Below are 18,977 nucleotides of genomic sequence, written 5' to 3'. Positions count from 1 at the left end.
AGACCCCCGGCCAAAAGAAGTTCCGGCCGGAAGACTTTTGTGCACACTCTCCGCTGCTCTCTAGCTTTTCCTATTCCACCTTACCGTGGCCGCTTAGACCCGTCATCCCTTCCTTGCCCTTTTTTTTTTTTTGCCTCAAGACCCCAAGGGGTCTTCTTACTACCGCTCCCACCCTCCATTTCTTTAAAGCACCTTTACCCTACGGGTCGTCATCAGGGTCAACAACCATTTTCCCTATGGGGGCAAAAAAGCCTGGGGCGTCAGCTTTGCGAAGCCCAGCACGGCCAGGCCGGCGCCTGCGCGGGGCGTCACCATAGAGAGGAGAGGCCGCCTCCTCTCTGGTCTCGGTTTACACTCTCTATGGTCCCAGCCGGGTCGGTGGCGGTAGGAGGCGGAGGGAAAAGAAACGGGGAGACTGCACTGCGCAGGCGCAGACGGCTTCTTGCTCAATTTTTTTTTTTTTTTTTTTTTTTTAATCCTCGCACCAAGCGCTTCACCTCATTGGGGTGGAGGAGAAGGCGGCGGCTGTCCGGTCCGCAGCGGCAACAGGAATGAATAATAGGGCTGTAAGTACCGGCTTAGGGCGAGGGGTGGGGGGGGTGTCCCCGAGGCCCGCGTCCCCTCGCTCACGGCGGCGGCGGCGGGCGCGGGGTCCGGGCGGGGACCTCGTCCAGCGCTGTCCGTCAGTGGCTCCTCGGGTGCACTTTTGGGGGAGGGGGGCCGCCCTGAGGCGGGCAGCGGGATGCCGGGGCTTTGGATCGGACCGGGGGTTGGCTGATCCCAGGCTGCTTTGCACAGGGAGGTGGGACGCGAGTCGGGGTCAGCCGGGCTTTGTGTTGCCCCATCCCTCTCTCCCGTCTCTCTCAGACCCCACCCCGGGGCCCCTTCGTGACCCGAGTCTCCCCGGCCCGGGTGAGAAGAAGATCACGAAACCCGGGGGTCGTGTTTGCAAGGAGCGAGCCCCGGATGGCGGGGAGAAAGGGGACTAAGGAGAGAAAACCCATAACAACTAGTCATCGGCGAGTGATGGGTGTGGAGAAAGATCCAGAGGGAAGAAGGGGTGTCGGGGAGGCGGGCGGTCGACCGGGGCTTCCAGCCGGGCCAGACAAAAGCTCGAGCCAGCGGCATGGAGCGGAGCAGCCGCCCCGGCGGGATGCCGAGGGTCCCCTGGTCCGGGGGCGAGTGGCTTTGGGGAGCTTCTTTGCGAAGCTGGGAAAACGGATAAGTGCTGAGTTCAGCCTCCTCAACTTGCCTTTGTTGTTCTTTGGCATTGGCAGAGACGCGGTGACGAGGATGAGTGTGTGATCTTGCACGTTAGGTCTGGCTGTGGGTACAATGGAGCTGATTGAGTCTTGCTTTCCATTTTTCTAAGATGTTTCCATGAGTGTGGGGTTTTCCAGAGTCTTAACTCATTATATAATATATGTATATTTAAAAATTGTGTTTTCTAAAATTAAGTTAAATGAAAAATAGGAATTAGGTGGCGCCTTAAACCACGCTGTGCCCTATCCCGGTGGGTTGTGGTTAGAGGGACTCCTTCATTAAATACTGACCTAATGGTGGAACCCCCTGAGTTGTTTGGGCAGGATACTTTGATTTGTAGATGCGGTAAGCGTAGCTTTGGATGCTCTAGTCTCTTAGGAAGGTGTTGATATGGAAGAGTCAGGAGCGAGATAGTTGCATGCCCTTACTTACCTTACACCAGATTCAGGTATTACAGTCCAGTATTAGTATTCGCTTCCAAATTGTTTTTATTACTATCATTATTCATGACATTTACTGAAGCTGAAAGAGGGGTCCATTCACCCATCTCAGGAGTGGGAGAATAGCAACATTGATACCTAGGCTACAGAGAGAAGGAGAATCACTCAGAGTACTGAATCTTATTTTTCTTCCTTACTTGATAAAGAAGGTTTAAATTTTAATGAGCCATTTACTTATTCATATTTGTCAAGTCGTCCAATTGTACCCTTGTAGCAGGACTCAAATCTCAGTGTCTCTAAGTCATTGTTTGTGATGGGTAACATGTAACTGTTTTAGATCTTGAAAGTTATAATTAATTATTTATGTTTTACAGTGCTGGGGATTGAACCTAGGGCCTTGTACATGCTATGCAACAACTACTACAGAACTGCATTGAGGTTCTAAAGTTTTAGTGTTTATCAAGCTGTTTTCAGCCATGGCTTTAAATTCTCTTTGCTAATGGTGTAGGTGTTAAATATTGTATCTACATATTATAATTGATGTGGAAAATGCAAAAAAGGCTTTGGTAAATTTTACACCAAGTTTGTGTTAGGACTGAACACACAGATTTCCTCATGTGTCACACTGTTCAATTAACATACAGATTCAACTTTATGTAAAAGACAGAAAATACTTAGTAGCAGAGGCCAGTAAGTTAAAAAGGAGATATAAAGGGAAGAGAAAGGAAGGGAGGAGGGTACTTAATAGGTTGATATTGTATATATGTAAGTACAATGATTGAGTTGGGGAGATAATATGATGGAGAACGGAATTTCAAAGGGGAAAGTGTGGGGGGGGGAGGGAGGGAATTACCATGGGATATTTTTTTATAATCATGGAAAATGTTAATAAAAATTTAAAAAAAATTAAAAAAAAGAATGTAAGGAAAAAAAAATTTTGTATTGATAGCAAGTGAGAATCTGAAGCTTGTTGTGCTTTGGTAATTATGGCGATAGAATCTTTTAAGAGGAGTTCAGTTGATAGGAACTTGCTTTTTATAGAGCAAGATTCAGATCCCTAAAATAGTTTACACGGATGGTGAGACATGACTGGCCAGAAGAATATGAGGATTGTCACTCCAGTATCTTAAATTTTGTTTTGTTTTGGGTTTAGGTTTTTTCCTTCAGTCTTTTGTTGGTTATGTTCTTTCTTTTCTTGCCCAAGTATATATGTATGTGTGCATATGTGTGTGCCAGTGCATATGTGTGCATGAGCGTGTAGAGGTCAGATATTAAAGTCTGGTGTCTCTTGATCACTTTTCTTACTTTACTGAAGCATTTGGATAGTCTATCCATCCGGCTTGTCCCTGGGATCCCTGTCTCTGCCTCCCTAGTGAGAGCTGGGATGGGCCAACACACCCACAAGGCATTTACATGGTGTTCAGGATCAGAACTCTGGCCCGTTTGCTTGCTTGGCAAGCACTTTAATCACTCAGCCATCTCTCCTGCCTCAATTCTACTTTTTTTTCTTTTTAAAAATAGCTTTATTTATTTGTAAGCAGAGAGAGTGAAAAGAGAGGAGAATGGGCACCCCAGGGTCTCTTGCCACTACAGCCAAACTCTGGAAGCATGTACCACCTTGTGCATCTGGCTTTACACGGGTACTGGGAAATTGAACCTGTGTTATTAGACTTTGCAGGCATGTGCTTTAACTGCTGAGCCATTTCCCCTGTCCCAATTTTGGCTTCTTGAGTAGCTTAATATCTTGATTTGGAATTTAGGTAAGATGGTTTTCTGGATCTGAGACTTAATTGCTCAAGATCTGATTATTATTATTAATCTACTTAGGACCAGTATTTTTTTTTTTTTCAATGTAGGGTCTCACTCCAGCCCAAGCTGACCTGGAATTCACTATGTAGTCTTAGGGTGGCCTTGAACTCAGAGTGATCCTCCTACCTCTGCCTCCCTCCCAAGTGCTGGGAATAAAGGCGTGCACCACCATGCCCAGCTACAATCAGTCTTTTTAAATTTATTTTTTTTATTGACAACTTCTGTATTTGTAGACAATAACTCTTGGTAACTCCCTCATTCCCCCTACTTTCCCCTTTGCAACTCCACTCTCCATCATACCTCTTCCCCCTCTCAGTCAGTCTCTTGTATTTTCATGTCATGATTTTTTCCTCCTGTCATGATGGTCTTGTGTAGGTAGTGCCATGCACTGCAAGGTCATGTATATATGCAGGCTATTTTGTGTCTAGAAGGATCAGTTTTTAAAAAATATTTTTATTTATTTATGAGAGAGAGATGGAGGGAGAAAATGGGCATGCCAGGGCCTCTAGCCATTGCAAACTCCAGATGCATGCACCATCAAGTGCATCTGACTTTCGTAGGTTCTGCGGAATCTAACCTGGGTCCTTAGGCTTCGCAGGCAAGCACCTTAATCACTAAGCCATCTTTCCAGCTCAGAGTCAGTTTTTTTAAAAATTAAAATTAAGGGCTGGAGAGATGGCTTAGTGGTTAAGCACTTGCCTGTGAAGCCTAAGGACCCCGGTTCAAGGCTCGATTCCCCAGGACCCACATTAGCCAGATGCACAAGGGGGTGCATGCATCTGGAGTTCGTTTGCAGTGGCTGGAGGCCCTGGCGCGCCCACTCTCCTCTCTCTCTCCCTCTTTCTCTCTTTGTCTGTCGCTCTCAAATAAATAAATAAAAATAAGCAACAAATTAAAAAAATAAAAATAAAAATTAATTAATTTATTTGAGAGAAAGAGAGAATGAATGAATTAATGTGGGCACACCAGGGCCTCTACCCACTGTAAATGAACTTTAGATGTATGTGCTACCATATGCATCTGGCTTATGGGGATACTGGGGAATCAAACCTGGGTCCTTAGGCTTCGCAAACAAGCGCCTTAACTGCTCAGCTGTCTCACCAGCCCCAGAATCAGTTTTTAAATAAATAATTTTTATTTTGTAGTGTCATTGTAAATGTAACCATTGGAGGGTATGTATTAGATTCAAAGCTTAACTCTAAGCCTGGTTGCCAAATTAAATGGTGGAAATTGCTGTTTAAGGGCAGTCATTAACAAAGTTTCCTTGAAAATAAGAGAAAGAGGGGGCTTAGTAGTTGAGGGGTTTGCCTGCAAAGCCAAAGGATCCCAGTTTGATTCACCAGGACCCATCTAAGACAGATGCATTTGCAGTGGCTCGAGGCCCTGGTGTGCCCACTCTCTCCCTCTTTCTCTCAAATAAATGAATAAATAAAAAATTAACAACAACAAAAAAAGCTGGAGTGGCGCATGTCTTTAATCCCAGCACTCAGGAGGCAGAGGTAGGAGGATTGCTGTGAGTTCAAGGCCACCCTGAGACTCCATAGTGAATTCCAGGTCAGCCTGGGCTAGAGTGAGACCCTACCTTGAAAAACCAAAATTTAAGGAAAAAAAAAAAAAAGCTCTCTGGGGCAGGGGCTGGAGAGGTGGCTCAGCAGTTAAAGTGCTTGTCTGCAAAGTCTACGGACTTGAGTTTGAGTTTGATTCCCCAACACCCATGTAAAGTCAGATGCACAATTTGCACATGCATCTGGAGTTCATTTGCAGTGCCTACAGGTCGTGGCATGGCCATTCATTCTCTCTCTCTCCTCCTCCCTCTCTCCCTTCTTCTCTCTGTCAAATGAATAAATTAAAAGCTACCTTTCTGAACTGGGGAGTTGGCTCAGTGGGTAAAGGTAATCCAGGCTAGCCAAGGTTTGATTCCCCAGTATCCATTAAATAAAACAAAATGGATGCGTGAAGGGGAGCATGCATCTGGAGTTCATTTGCAGCAGCAACAGACCCTGGCACACCCATTCTCTTTCACTCTTCTCTCTGCTCACAATTTTTTTAAAACAAAATTTTGGGGGGCCTTGAACTCACAGCAATCCTACCTCTGCCTCCCAAGTGCTGGGATCAAAGGCGTGTGTCACCCAGCCCAAAAAATATTTTTTAAATAAATAACACTAACCTTCTCTTCTTTTTTTCTTTTGTTGTGCAGTGTGTGTAGGCACATAGGTATACTCATTATATGCAGTTGCACACACCCATGCATACACAAATGGAAGCTAGAGAATGACAGTCAATCTCCTTCTCAATCTCTTTTCCTTGAAAAGGAGTCTCACTGAACCTGGAACTCTCCATTTTTGTTAAGAGTGGCCATGCCTTGCTTTTCAAGTGTATACTGGAGATCAAACATGGATCCTCGTGCTTGTGTAGTAAGCACTCTTACCTATTAAGCCTCTTTTCTTTCTCTCGCTTTTTGAAGTAGGATCTCACTCCAGACCCTCCTACCTCTGCCTCCATAGTGCTGGGATTAAAGGCATGTGCCATCATGCCTGCTTTCCCAGAAAGTTTTTGAAAAAAAAAATTTATTTTTTATTATTTATTAGACAGAGAGAGAGGGTAAAGGGGGGAATATGGGCATGCTGGGGCCTCTAGCTTCTACAAACCAACTCCAGCACAACGTGCAACTTTTGCCCCTGGTTTATGTGGGCCCTGGGGAATTGAACTTGGGTTCTTTGGCTTCACAGGCAGGCACCTTAACTGCCAAGCCGTCTGTCCAGCTCAGTCCACCACTACTGCACCAGCTGATTGCCAGTTTCCTAGGGCAGCCCCATCTTACTTCTCCTTATGGATCTAGCTCATAGGTGCTCAAATGATGGAGGTTCTTCTATAACACCTTTGTGAATATCTCCTTACTTCTTGCTACTTCCTATTGTATCAGTTACTGCCCTTCTTACTCAGGCTCACTGTTGGGCATTTATTCTTTTGTTTGTTTTTTTGAGGTATGTTCTCACTCTAGCCAGGCTGACCTGGAATTCTCAGGGTGGTCTCACACTTGGGGTGATCTTCCTACCTCTGCTTCCAAAGCTCTGGAATTAAAGGTGTGCACCACCATTCCCAGCCTCTTCTGTTTTTTTCTTTTTTTTCTTTCTTGTTTTTGTGTATTGTGTTTGGTGTATGTGTGTGTAACCCAGAGAATGATGTCAGGTATCGCCCTCTGTTGTTAACTAATGTGACATGGATAACTAGTGGGGACTGTTGATTATGTAAAAGAGGAAAGAAATAGATCACGCTAACAGGATTGGAGCCAGGGAAGAGTTCTTGGAGGCCCCACAGTCCAGTTTCCTACCTTAGGCCTGTAGCATTCTGCTTATCAGCTTCAAAGTGCAGCCCTGCTTCTCTGCTCCAGCATGGCCTGACCAGAATGTTCTAGACTGTACTGAAAGCTGGCCCTCTACTTTTATCTGTTGACATTAGTTATCACCCTGAAGCAGTATGAATTTGGTCTGTTTCTCCTTCCCTCCCTCCCTCCCTCCCTCCCTCCCTCCCTCCCTCCCTCCCTTCTTTCTTTCTTTTTTTTAAGGTTGTGCCTTACTGTAGTCCAGGCTAACCTGGATTTTACCCTGTAGTCCTAGGCTGGCCTCTAACTCACAGCGATCCCCCTACCTTGTCTTCCCAGGTGCTGGGATTAAAGGTGTGTGCCACCATGCCTGGCCTGATTTAGGTCTGTTTCTTTCCCATATAGTAGCTGTTCATGTTCTCTTGGCCAGTCAGGCCTTCTGTAGATACAGAGTAGACTGTGTGTAGCTACATGTGTGCCAGAGGACAACCTCAGGAATGCAGTGAAATTCACCTTTTATTTTATTGTTTTTGGTTTTTCAAGGTAGGGTCTCACTGTAGCCCATGTGTCATCTAGGGCTGGCCTTGAACTCATGGCAGTCCTCCTACCTCCGCCTCCCAAATGCTGGAACTAAAGGCATGCACCACCATACATGGTTCTATCCATCTTTTTTTGAGACCCGTTCTCTTTGTACTGGACTTGCCAGTTAGGCTAGACAGGGCTCTGCTTGTCTCCTCCTCAGAGCTGGGATTACAAGTGCATGTCACCATGTCTGTTTCTCCCCTGGGCACCCAACTCACGTCCCTGTGGGCAAGGAAAGCACTCTTTGAGTGAGCTATCTCCTCAGCTCAGATTAGACTTTTTTTACTCAATTCTTTCTTGATTTAGGTACCACGTCCCAAGAGTTGAAAAGACATATATGTAGCTGGGTGTGATGGTGCAGCACTCGGGTGCAGAAGTAAGGATGAGCACCATGAGTTTGAGGCCAGTCTTGGCTACAGGGTGAGTTCCAGGTCAACCTTGGGCTAGAAAGAGATCCCACCTCAAACGCTTCCTCCTCCCCCCCAAAAAAAACAAAAACAAACTAACAAAAACAACCAAAAACTAAAACAAAAGACCTACTTGGTGTGGTGGTTTGAATGTAAATGTATGTCCCCTGTAGCCTGTGGCAGTTTTGATTAAGATTAAGCTTCCAGGCCGGGGTGTGGTTGAGCACGCCTTTAATCCCGCACTTCGGAGGCAGAGGTAGGAATTACGAGGCCACCCTGAGACTACAGAGTGAATTCCAGGTCAGCCTGGGCATTAAAAAAAAAAAAATTTAAGCTTCCTGCTGAAGTCTCTAGCAGCTTGCTGGGAGAGGTGTGTCACTGAGGGAGGAGCGAGAGTCCAGCTCTGCCCGGTGTGTTGCTGGTACTTGGAGCTCTGGCCGTTGTGCTTGCCGGTGCTGGCTTCTCTCTGTTCCTGCCGTAGGTGCTGATGTGAGCCAGCTTCTTCCGTCATGGTGAAGCTTGCCCTGGAATCTCTAACCAGAAACAAACCCTTTCCTCCCATAAGCTGCTTCTGGTAGGGTGTCTCATCAATGAAAAGGTTACACATGGTTCCAGTACATCAGGGGCTCAGTCTGTGGGAGGGCAGGCCATAACCTGAACTGGTGCTGGTTGTATTAGAAGGATCCGAACAGCCGTAGGTCGTAGATCTTTTGTTCTTTCCTGGCTCGTTAATCCGCTCTTTCTTGGTGTGGGGATTGAACCCAGGGCTTCTTTCACATGTTCTGCCACGGAGCTACATCCCTAGCTCCAATTCTGGTTTGTTTCTATTTTTTATTTTTTGGTTTTTTTGAAGTAGGTGCTCAGGCTGACCTGGCACTCACTATGTGGTCTTAGGGTGGCCTCAAATTTACAGTTATCCTCCAACCTCTGCCTCCCGAGTGCTGGGATTAAAGGTGTGTGCCACCACACCCGGCCTGTTTTTATTTTTATTATTAGTAATTTTTGTTTTCCTTGGTGGGGTTTTCTCTAGCCTAGGCTGACCTGGAGTTCACTATATAGTCTCAGGGTGGCCTTGAACTCAAGGTGATCCTCCTACCTCTGCCTCCCAAGTGCTGGGACCAAAGACGTGCACCACCACACCCAGTTTTATTTTTATTTTTTAAGGTTTAAAGAGATTTTATTAGATGAAGAGAAGGAAATACAGAAAGCTCCTGCTATGGAGACGGCAAGAGGGGGCTAGAGAGCCTATGTGGAAATAATAGCTTGGTCTGGCTGGGTGGGAGAAGGCCTACCTGAGCAGGGACCTGGAGGTTCAGACATCAGGCAGATGAACAGCCAAGAAGAACCGGTTTAATTTTTTTGTTTTGGCATGTGTCTATGAGTGTAGTGAGTATGTGTATGCATGTTATGGGTGTGGGTGTGTATGTATGCATATGCAGGCCAAATGATAACCTTGGATGTTACCAGGTATATGCCATCCACCTTTTTTTGAGACAGGATCTCACTGGCCTGGAGCTCACAAATTGGGCTAGATTGGCTGGCAGGCAAGCCCCAGGGATTCTCTTGTCTATGCAGGGATAAACAGCCAGATTTTAAAACTGAAAAGTCATAATCCTCTTTCCAAGTCCTGTGAGATGGGCAGGGAGAGAGCATCCTGAGCTGTCAATTTGCAGTGACAAACCAGGGTCTGCAGTGAAATTTAGTCCGGGTAGAGCTTCTGTTGCTTGGATCACACTTCTGCTTAGCAACATAATTTTGTTGACTTCATTGCACTTGTAGTTTATGGTGTCTTCTGGTCTTTTTGTCATGTGAATAGCCGCTAAACCAGATTTTTTTCCTTTCCTTTAGTGTGTGTGTGTGTGTGTGTGTATGCTTGCTTTTTTTTCTCTCTCTAGGTAGGGTCTTTCTTTACGACCTGAGTCAGCATGTAGTCTCAGGCTGGCCTTGAGCTCACAGTGATCCAGCTTCCCGAGTGCTGTGATTACAGGTGTGTGCCATCAATGCCTGGCTACACTTGCTTTTTATTATTTTTTTTCTATTTTATTTTTATTCTTTAAAATCTTAAATTACTTATTTTCATATGTATGCATTGTACATGTGGTGGTCAGGTAGACAGCTTTTGAGTCTGTCCTCATCTTTTGCATGGGTCCATCTCATTTGAAGCAGGGTTTCTCATTTTGGATTGTGGCTCTGCTGCTTGCTATGTTCACAGTGAGCTTCCTGAAAATTCTGTCTCTGCCTCCCATCTGGTCATTGTCAGCGTGCTGGGGTTACTGACACCTTGCCTTCTACCTTTTATATGGGGCCTGGGGGTTGAACTGGGGTATTCCAGTTTGAGTGGTGAGTACTTTATCCATTGAGCCAACTCCCCAGATTTATACTTGCCTTTTTAAAAAAAAATTAATTTTTTTATTTTGAGGTAGGGTCTCACTTTGGCCCAGGCTGACCTGGAATTAACTTTGTACTCTCAGGGTGGTCTTGAACTCACAGTGATCCTCCTACCTCTGCCTCTGAAGTGCTGGCATTAAAGGTGTGTGCCACCACGCCTGCCTCTATACTTGCCTTTTTAAAGAAATGTAAAATCAATTCAACATAGTGGATCCTTATTAATTCCTATAATTCCAGTGTTTAGGAGACTAAGGCTGGAAGATTTTCAGTTCCAGGCTAGCCTGTACATAGGGAGACCTTGTTTTTTTTTTTTTTTTTTTTTTTTTTTTGCTTTTTGGAGGTAGGGTCTTACTCTGGCCCAGGCTGACCTGGAATTCACTCTGTAGTCTCACATGGCCTTGAACTCACAGAGATCCTCCTACCCCTGCCTCCCTAGTGCTGGGATTTGGGAGACCTTGTCTTAAAAACAAACAAACAAACCCAAAATAGGCTGGGTTAAAGGCTACGCTGAGACTAGACTGAATTCCAGGTCTGTCTGAGCCAGAGTGAGACCCTACCTTGAAAAACAAAAACAAACAGAAAAACCAAAATAGGGCTGGAGAGATGGTTTGGCGGTTAAGGTGTTTGCTTGCAAAGCCTAAGGACCTAGGTTTGATATCCCCAGTACCCATGTAAGCCAGATGCACAAGGTGGTACATATGTCTGGAGTTAGTTTGCAGTGGCTAGAGGCCCTGGAACACCAATTCTCATGTTTTCTCTCTCTCTGGCTTTCTCTCAAATAAATAAATAGGGGCTGGAGAGATGGCTTAGCGGTTAAGCGCTTGCCTGTGAAGCCTAAGGACCCCGGTTCGAGGCTTGGTTCCCCAGGTCCCACGTTAGCCAGATGCACAAGGGGGCGCACGCATCTGGAGTTTGTTTGCAGAGGCTGGAAGCCCTGGCGCGCCCATTCTCTCTCTCCCTCTATCTGTCTTTCTCTCTGTGTCTGTCGCTCTCAAATAAATAAATAAAAAATTTAAAAAAAAAAAGGTGTGTGCCAACACGCCCAGCTATCAAATAAATAAATAGATAAGATATAAATATAAATATAAATGTAAAAATACATATATAATGTGTGTGTGTGTGTGTGTGTGTGTGTGTGTGTGTATTTAAAATTTTTTTTTGGTTCTTTTTTTTGGATTTTCTGGTTTTTTGAGGTACAGTCCTCATTGTGGCTCAGGCTGACCTGGAATTCACTGTGTAGTCTCAGGGTGGCCTCGAACTCATCGCGATCCTCCTACCTCTGCCTCCCTAGTGCTGGGATTAAAGACGTGCGCCACCACGCCCGGCACTTAGTTCATTTTTATTTATTTATTTGAGTGTGACAGAGAGAGAAAGGGGGGGGAGGGAGAGGGGGAGGGAGAGAGAGAGGGAGAGAATGGGCACGCCAGGGCTTCCAGCCACTGCTAACGAACTCCAGACGCATGCGCCCCCTTGTGCATCTGGCTAACGTGGGTCCTGGGGAATCGAGCCTCGAACCGGGGTCCTTAGGCTTCACAGGCAAACGCTTAACTGCTAAGCCATCTCTCCAGCTCAGATATACAAATATTTTAAAAAACCAAAATAAAAAAGTAAACTCAGTAATAAAAAAAAATTAAAAAAAAAAAGTAAACTCAGGTCTGGTGTGGTGGCATGTGCCTTTAATTCCGGCACTCAGGAAACAGAGGTAGGAGGATCACCATGGGTTCAAGGTTACCCTGAGGCTACATAGTGATTTCCAGGTCAGACTGGGCTGGACTGAAGCCCTACCTAAAAAAAAAAAACAAAAAAACCAAAAAAAAACCAACTTAGGGTTTTATGTTTATATCTAATGGCCAAGATACATCATTTTTTAAAAAATTTATTTTCAAGGAGGGGAGTGGGAGAGGAGAAAAGGGAAAGCGAGGGAGAAAGAAAATGGGCATGCCAGGGCCTCCTGCCACTGCAAATAAACTCCATACACATGAACTACTTTGTGCATCTGGTTTTACATGGGTACTGAGGAATTGAACCCAGATCATTAGTGCCTTTAACTGCTGAACCATTCCTGCAGCCCCAGAGTCTTTTAAGATTTATTTTAAAAAATACTTTTATTTATTTATTTGAGAGACAGGGATCTTCAGGGACTCTTGTTGCTACAAACAAACTCCACATGCGTCACTTTGTGCATCTGGCGTTATGTGGGTATTGGAGAATCAAACCTAGGCCATCAGCCTTTGCAAGCAAGCACCTTTAACCCTTGAGTCATCTCTACAGTCCCAGTTTTTTTTTTTTTTTTTTTTAGGTAGGGTCTCAGTCTAACTCAGGCTAACCTCAAATTCACTATGTAGTCTCAGGGAAGCCTTGAACTCACAGCAGTCCTCCTGTGTCTGCCTCCCAAGTGCTGGGATTAAAGGCGTGCACCACCATGTCCGGCTCAGTTTATACTTTTTATAACATGTTCCCCAAGTATTCTGAGGCCTCTAGAGTTTGAGAGCAGCCTCTGATAATTGCCTTCTGTTGAGGCTGACTCTCTTATGAACAGGCACTCAGACGTGCTAACAGAGGTCTGTTGTATGGAGAGAATGAGTTGTGTAGCAGTGCTCTTCCTAATGAAGAGTGGATGGCTTCACTCTAGGAACAATAAGCCAGTCTTTCAAAGAGAAGTTGAACTGTATTAAAACAGTTTCTTCTTGGAAGTACACTTATGGTAGTAATGTTTAATTTTCTTTTTTCTTTTTAAGAAATATTTATTTATTTACTAACTACGGGGAGGGGGAGCGGGGAGAAAGAATGGGCATGTCAGGGCCATCAGCCACTGCCAACAACCTCCAGACACATGTGCCACCTTGTGCATCTGGCTTACATGGGTTCTAGGGTGTTGAGTCTAGGTTCTTAGGTTTCACAGGCAAGTGCCTTAACAATAAGATGCCTCTTTAGCCCAGTTATTTTTTTCTTTTCAAAACAGGATTTTATGAAGTCCAGGCTGCCCTCAGATTTGGTATGTAGCTAAAGATAGCCATGGACTTTTGATGCTCCTGCTTCTGCCTCCAGAGTGCCGGGATTAGAGTACTGTGATTACAGGCATGCACCGCCGTGTCTGGTTTATATGGTACTGGGATTAAATCCAGGGTTTTGTGCATGCTAGGCAAGCACTGTACCAACTGAACTACACTACCAGCTTTTATTTAATTTAAAAAAACTTTAAGTAAAATAATTAAAAAATAAATAGTTTAAAATAATTAAAAAAAATTATTTCAGGGAGGAAGGAAGAAAAAGAGAATGAACATGTGTGCTTTGGGGCTGCTTGCCACTACAAAAGAACTCCAGATACATATGCCACTTTGTGCATCTGGTTTTACTTGGGTACTGATGACTCAAGCCCTGGACCATCAGACTTTGCAAGCAAGTGCCTTTAACTGCAGGGCCATCTCCCTACTCTCTTATTTAATTTTGATAAGTCATGTAGTTCTAACCTAGGCATGTCCTTGGGAAGCACAGGGCTGTATATCATGTTGTCATAGCGGCCATCAAAGATTGAACACCCACTATTTTCCAGGTACTAGCTTGGGTGTTATATGTACCAGTTAAAAAATATTTTATTATTATTATTTCTTTTATAAGAGAGAGAGAGAGAGAGAAAGAGAATGTATGGGCATGCTAGGGCCTCTTGCCACTGCAAACAAACTATAGACTCATGTGCCACTTGGTGCATCTGGCTTATGTGGGTTCTTGGGAATTTAACTTGGATCCTTAGGCTTTGCAGGCAAGCACCTTAATAGCTAAGCCACCTCTCCAGCCCAACATGTGGCATTTTATTTTAATTTTTTGTGGTGAGGTTTTTTTGTTTTGTTTTGTTTTTTCCGAGATAGGGTCTCACTGTAGCCCAGGCTGACCTGGAATTCACTATATAGTCTCAGGGTGGCCTCAAACTCATGGTGATCCACCTAACTCTGCCTCCCAAGTGCTGGGATTAAAGGCGTGCGCCACCACACCTGGCTGAGTTTTTTTTTTTAATTAACAATATCTCATAGTAATGCCTTCTCTCTCCCCACTTTCTCCTTTGAAACTCCATTCTCCATCATATCCCCTCCTCTCAGTCTCTCTTTTATTTTGATATCATAATCTTTTCCTCCTATTATGATGGTCTTGTGTAGGTAGTGTCAGGCACTGTGAGGTCATGGATTTCTAAGCCACTTTGTATCTGGGGGAGCATGTTGTAAGGAGTCCTACCCTTCCTTTGGCTCTTACATTCTTTCCACCACCTCTTCCACAACAGACCCTGCCTGAGCCTTGGAAGGTGTGATAGAGATATTGCAGTGCTGAGCACTCCTGTTACTTCTTTCCAGCACCATGATGCCTTCAGAGTCATCCCTTAGACACTGCCATCTGGAAAGAGGTTTTCTACCAAACGTGAGAGTAGCATTAACATATGGGTATGAACATTAAGAGAAGTGCTTACTGAGCAGTTTGATAAGCATAGTATATACATTTAACCAGACAGCAGCAGACGTACTCATGACTACCCCTCTTTTAAGTTTCCAGTATCAGGGATGTATTCCCTCCCACGGAGTGGACCCCCAGTCCAATTAGAGGGTAGTTGATTTCTACCATGACAGATGTGCCATTACAGTACCTCTTGGTTCATTTGGCCTGGCTGGCAAAATTTAAGACTTGCAGTGTCTACTGTTGACTATCTCCACTGGTGATTTCTCTCTTTCCCATTGAACTGCATACAGAATGGCTTCTTCCAGCTTTCTGTCAGCCGGTCTGCATGGAAGAGGTTATCAGCTCAGTTTCAACAGGATTTCTCAGTGGCCTTGCAGCCCAAGTATGTGGAGTCTTTAGCAGTAGGGTCTTACCATCTATTCCTGGTGGGAAACCAAGGGCCTTGGCAATGGCCTGTAATGTTTTAGGGGCATCAGGGGCCTCCATGGCCAACAACTCACTGGAAAGTATCCTATCCCTGGCCATTTGCTAATTTTTTAATTAATTTTTTATTTTCTTTATTATTATTTTTTTTTAGAGAGAAAGAGAGCAAGGGGGGGGGAGAGAGAGAGAGAATGGGTACTCCAGGGCCTCTAGCCACTGCAGACAAACTCCAGGTGCATGTGCCACCATGTGCATCTGGCTTATGTGGGTTCTGGGGATTCGAACTTGGGTCCTTCGGCTTCGCAGGCAAGCACCTTAACTGCTAAGTCATTTCTCTAGCCCTTGTGCCAGTTTATAAAGATATTTGCAAGCGGAGCAAGAAATAGAGAATGAATGCATTTACCAAGGCCTGTAGAAGCTACTGTAAACAAACTCTAGATGCATGCACCACTTTGTGTATCTGGCTTTACATGGGTACTGGAGAGTCGAACCTGGGTCTTGAGGCATTTCAGGCAAGTGCCTTAACCTCTGAGCCATATCTCCAGCCCACTTAATGCCATATATATGTATTTTTTTTTCGAGGTAGGGTTTCACTGTAGTCCAGGCTGACCTAGAATTCACCATGTAGTCTGAGGGTGGCCTCGAACTCATGGTGATCCTCCTACCTCTGCCTCCTGAGTGCTAGGATTAAAGGTATGCTCTACCACACCCAGCTCTTGTCATTGTTTGTGTGTGTGTGGAGGGGTGTGCATTGATGTATATATGCCTATGAGTGTGAAAATACATGTACATGTATGTATGTAGGCCACAGGTTTTGCATTAGATAATTTCTTCTGTTGTCACCTTATTTATTTTTTGCTTTTCAAGGTAGAGTCTCACTCTAGCTCACGCTGGCCTGGAATTCACTATGTAGGCTCACACTGGCCTCAAATTCACCATGATCCTCTTACCTCTGCTTTTCCTGAGTGCTGGGATTAAAGATGTGCGCCACCATGCCTGGCTTCCAGCCCATCTTTTCCTTTTTTTCCCCTTGTATGTGTGGGGGGCAGTAGTGGCAGCATAGTGTATATGTGGCACATGCCCATATATGTATATGCCATTCTAACATCCCATGCCCGTGTTGGTAAATAGTGGTCCCAGAATTGTGTTTCATCATGCTCCTGCCCTTTTTATTTGAATCTGGTCGGTCCATTCCAACCCATTTCGACCAGTCTGTTCCAGTCTGAACTGGTCCTGACTGGTCTATTCTAGTCTGAACTGGTCTCTACTGTTCTCAACCGGTCTGGACCGGTGTCAATTGGTCTGTTCCAGTCTAAACCAGTCCATTCCAGTCTGAACTTGTCTGTTCCTGTCTGAACTGGTTTTGACTGGTCCTTTCTGGTCTCAAGTGGCCTATCGTGGTCTGATCTGGTCTGTTTATGTCTGAGCCAGTCTCGACCAGTCTGTTCTGGTCGCAACTGGTGTCGACTGTTCCAGTCTGTTCGAGTGTGGACCAGTCTTGTTGCAGTCTCAAGTGGTCTGTTCCAGTCTGTAGCGTTCTTGACTTGTCTTGACTGGTCTGTGCTGTTCTCGACTGCTCTACTGGTCTGTTACAGTCTGGACTGGACTGTTCCAGTCTGGACCATTCTCAACTGGTCTTGCCTGGTCTGTGCCGGTCTCAACTTGTCTTGACTACTCCCGATTGGTTTGTTCCAGTCTGGGCCAGTCTTGTTCCAGGCTTAACTGGGCTGTTCCGGTCTGTTCCAGTCTTGACCAGTCCATTCCGGTCTGGACTGTCTCAACTGTTCTGGTCTGTTCCAGTCTCAACCAGTCTGTTCCGGTCTATTCCAGTCTCACCAGTCTGGACTGGTCCATTCCAGTCTGGACCAGTCTCAAATGGTCTGTTCTGGTCTGGAATGTTCTCAACTGATCTCGACTGGTCTGTTCCAGTCTGGACTGGTCTGCTCTGGCCCCTGTTCCCATCTTGTCTGGTGTGAACTTGTTTGGAGTGGTCTGGACCGGACTGGTCATTTCCCCAGTACCCACAAAAAACCAGTAGCAAGTGCACCTGTCATTTACAGTGACAGGAGACCTTGGCATGCCCATACTCATTCACTCATGTTCTCTTTTTCTCTGCCTAATATAAGCAAATAAAAAACATTTTTTAGATAGTTAAAAACTGAATGTTTTATAGTAAGAAAAGTTTAAGGCATTTAAATAGTAGTGTTCGTATTGGAAGATAATTTAAGCAAGATAAAGAGAATTCTTGTCTACAACTCTAACAGATTTAGATCCACTCATAATAAAAGGGGCCAAGTATATCCCTTAGGTATGATTTTTTTTAAATTGCATATCAATGGAGATAATGAGCTGGTAACAACATAAGCAGTCAAGACTGAGACCAGTTGAGACCGGTCCAGATCTGATATGGCCGAGACCACTCCAGTTGAGACCAGTTGAGACCAGATGAGACCAGAATAGACCAATTGAGACCAAAACAGACCAGCTGAGACCAGTGCAGACCAGTTGAGACCAGAACGGACTAGTTGAGTCCGGTTCAGACCAGTCGAGACCAGAATGGACCAGTTTTGACCGGTCCAGACCTGAGACCAGTTGAAACCGAAAAGACTAGCCCAGACTGTTCCGAGACCTGTCAAGACCAGTTGAGGCCAGAACAGACCAGTTGAGACTAGTCGAGACCGGAACAGACTGTAACAGACCAGTCCAGACTGGAACAGACCAGTCAAGACTAGTTGAGACTGGTTCAGACCAGTTGAGACCAGTCAAGATCGGATGAGACTGGAAAAGACCAGTTGAGACCAGCACAGACACTATACCCTTACAAAGAAATTAAAAGATGAAATCTTTAAGGAATTGACAGGGAATTATTCCCAAGTTCTTAAGTTTTAAAAAATCATAAAATATAGAGTAGTGTAAAACAGACAAGCACCTGTACCAAAGGGCAGTGTGTGCACATATAGTTAATAACATGATGCCTTCCGTCATATTTTTTTTTTTGGTTTATTTCTATTTAGTTATTTGAGAGTGACAAAGAGGCATGCCAGGACCTCCAGCCACTGCAAACTAATTCCAGATACATGCGCCCCCTTGTGTCCTGGGGAATTGAACCAGGGTCCTTAGGCTTCACAAGCAAGTGCTTAACCACTAAGCCATTTCTCCAGCCCCCATCATGATGTTTTTAAGGCCGATAGGTGGGAAATTTGAAAAAGAAATTTTCTAATTTATTTTATTTATTTATTTGACAGGGAAGGGGGGAGAGAGAGAGAGAGAGAGAGAGAGAGAGGGAGAGAGAGAGAATGTGTGTGCCACTGCAAATGAACTCCAGATGCATATGCCCCCTTGTGCATCTGGCTAATGTGGGTCCTGGGGAATCAAACCCAGGTCCTTTGGCTTTCCAGGCAAGTGCCTTAACCACTAAGCCATTCTTCCAGCCCAGGAAAGTTCAGATTTTAAGGATGAGGAGATAGCTCAGTGGTTAAAGGTGCTTTTTTGCAAAACCTACCAGCCTGGGTTCAATTTCCCAGCACCCACATAAAGCCAGATGTGCAAAGTGGTGGTGTATGAATCGAGAATTCATCTGCAGTGGTAAGAGGCCCTGGCATACTGTCTGTACATTCTGGCACACCTGTAAACTCTCTGTCTGTCTGTCTTTCTCTCCCTTACCCCCTTTTGAGTATATCCCTGTAATTTTCTCTTTCTGTTTGATGTGTATGTATGAGTGGTAAGTGTGCATGTGTGTGTGTGTGTGCGCGCGCGCGCGCGTGCACATTTGTGTTTGGGCCAGAGGTTGACACCGAGGGTTGTCTTCTATTTTTCTCCACTCACCAATTAGGTGCTATTAGTTATTTGAAAGCCCTGGGGATCGTTCTGTCTCCATTTCCCCGGTGCTGGGATTATTGG

At 45.0% G+C, this 18,977-nt stretch overlaps 1 protein-coding gene across 44 annotated transcripts in view; it reads left to right on the top strand.

Annotated features, from left to right (window-relative positions):
• The first annotated feature begins 465 nt into the window (after nt 1-465).
• Nucleotides 466-18,977, top strand: part of Clasp1 (cytoplasmic linker associated protein 1) — a 263,726-nt gene continuing 245,214 nt past the window's right edge. For all 44 annotated transcript variants that reach the window (XM_045150081.1, XM_045150066.1, XM_045150080.1 and 41 more), the window contains exon 1: nt 466-566. The gene's annotated coding sequence lies outside the window, so the exon portion shown is untranslated. The remainder of the gene's footprint in view (nt 567-18,977) is intronic.

Source organism: Jaculus jaculus, chromosome 5, assembly GCF_020740685.1.
Source record: "Jaculus jaculus isolate mJacJac1 chromosome 5, mJacJac1.mat.Y.cur, whole genome shotgun sequence".
Classification (NCBI taxonomy): domain Eukaryota; kingdom Metazoa; phylum Chordata; class Mammalia; order Rodentia; family Dipodidae; genus Jaculus; species Jaculus jaculus.
The sequence above is the reverse complement of the archived record's forward strand: the minus strand, read 5'-3'. Positions and strand labels throughout refer to the sequence as shown.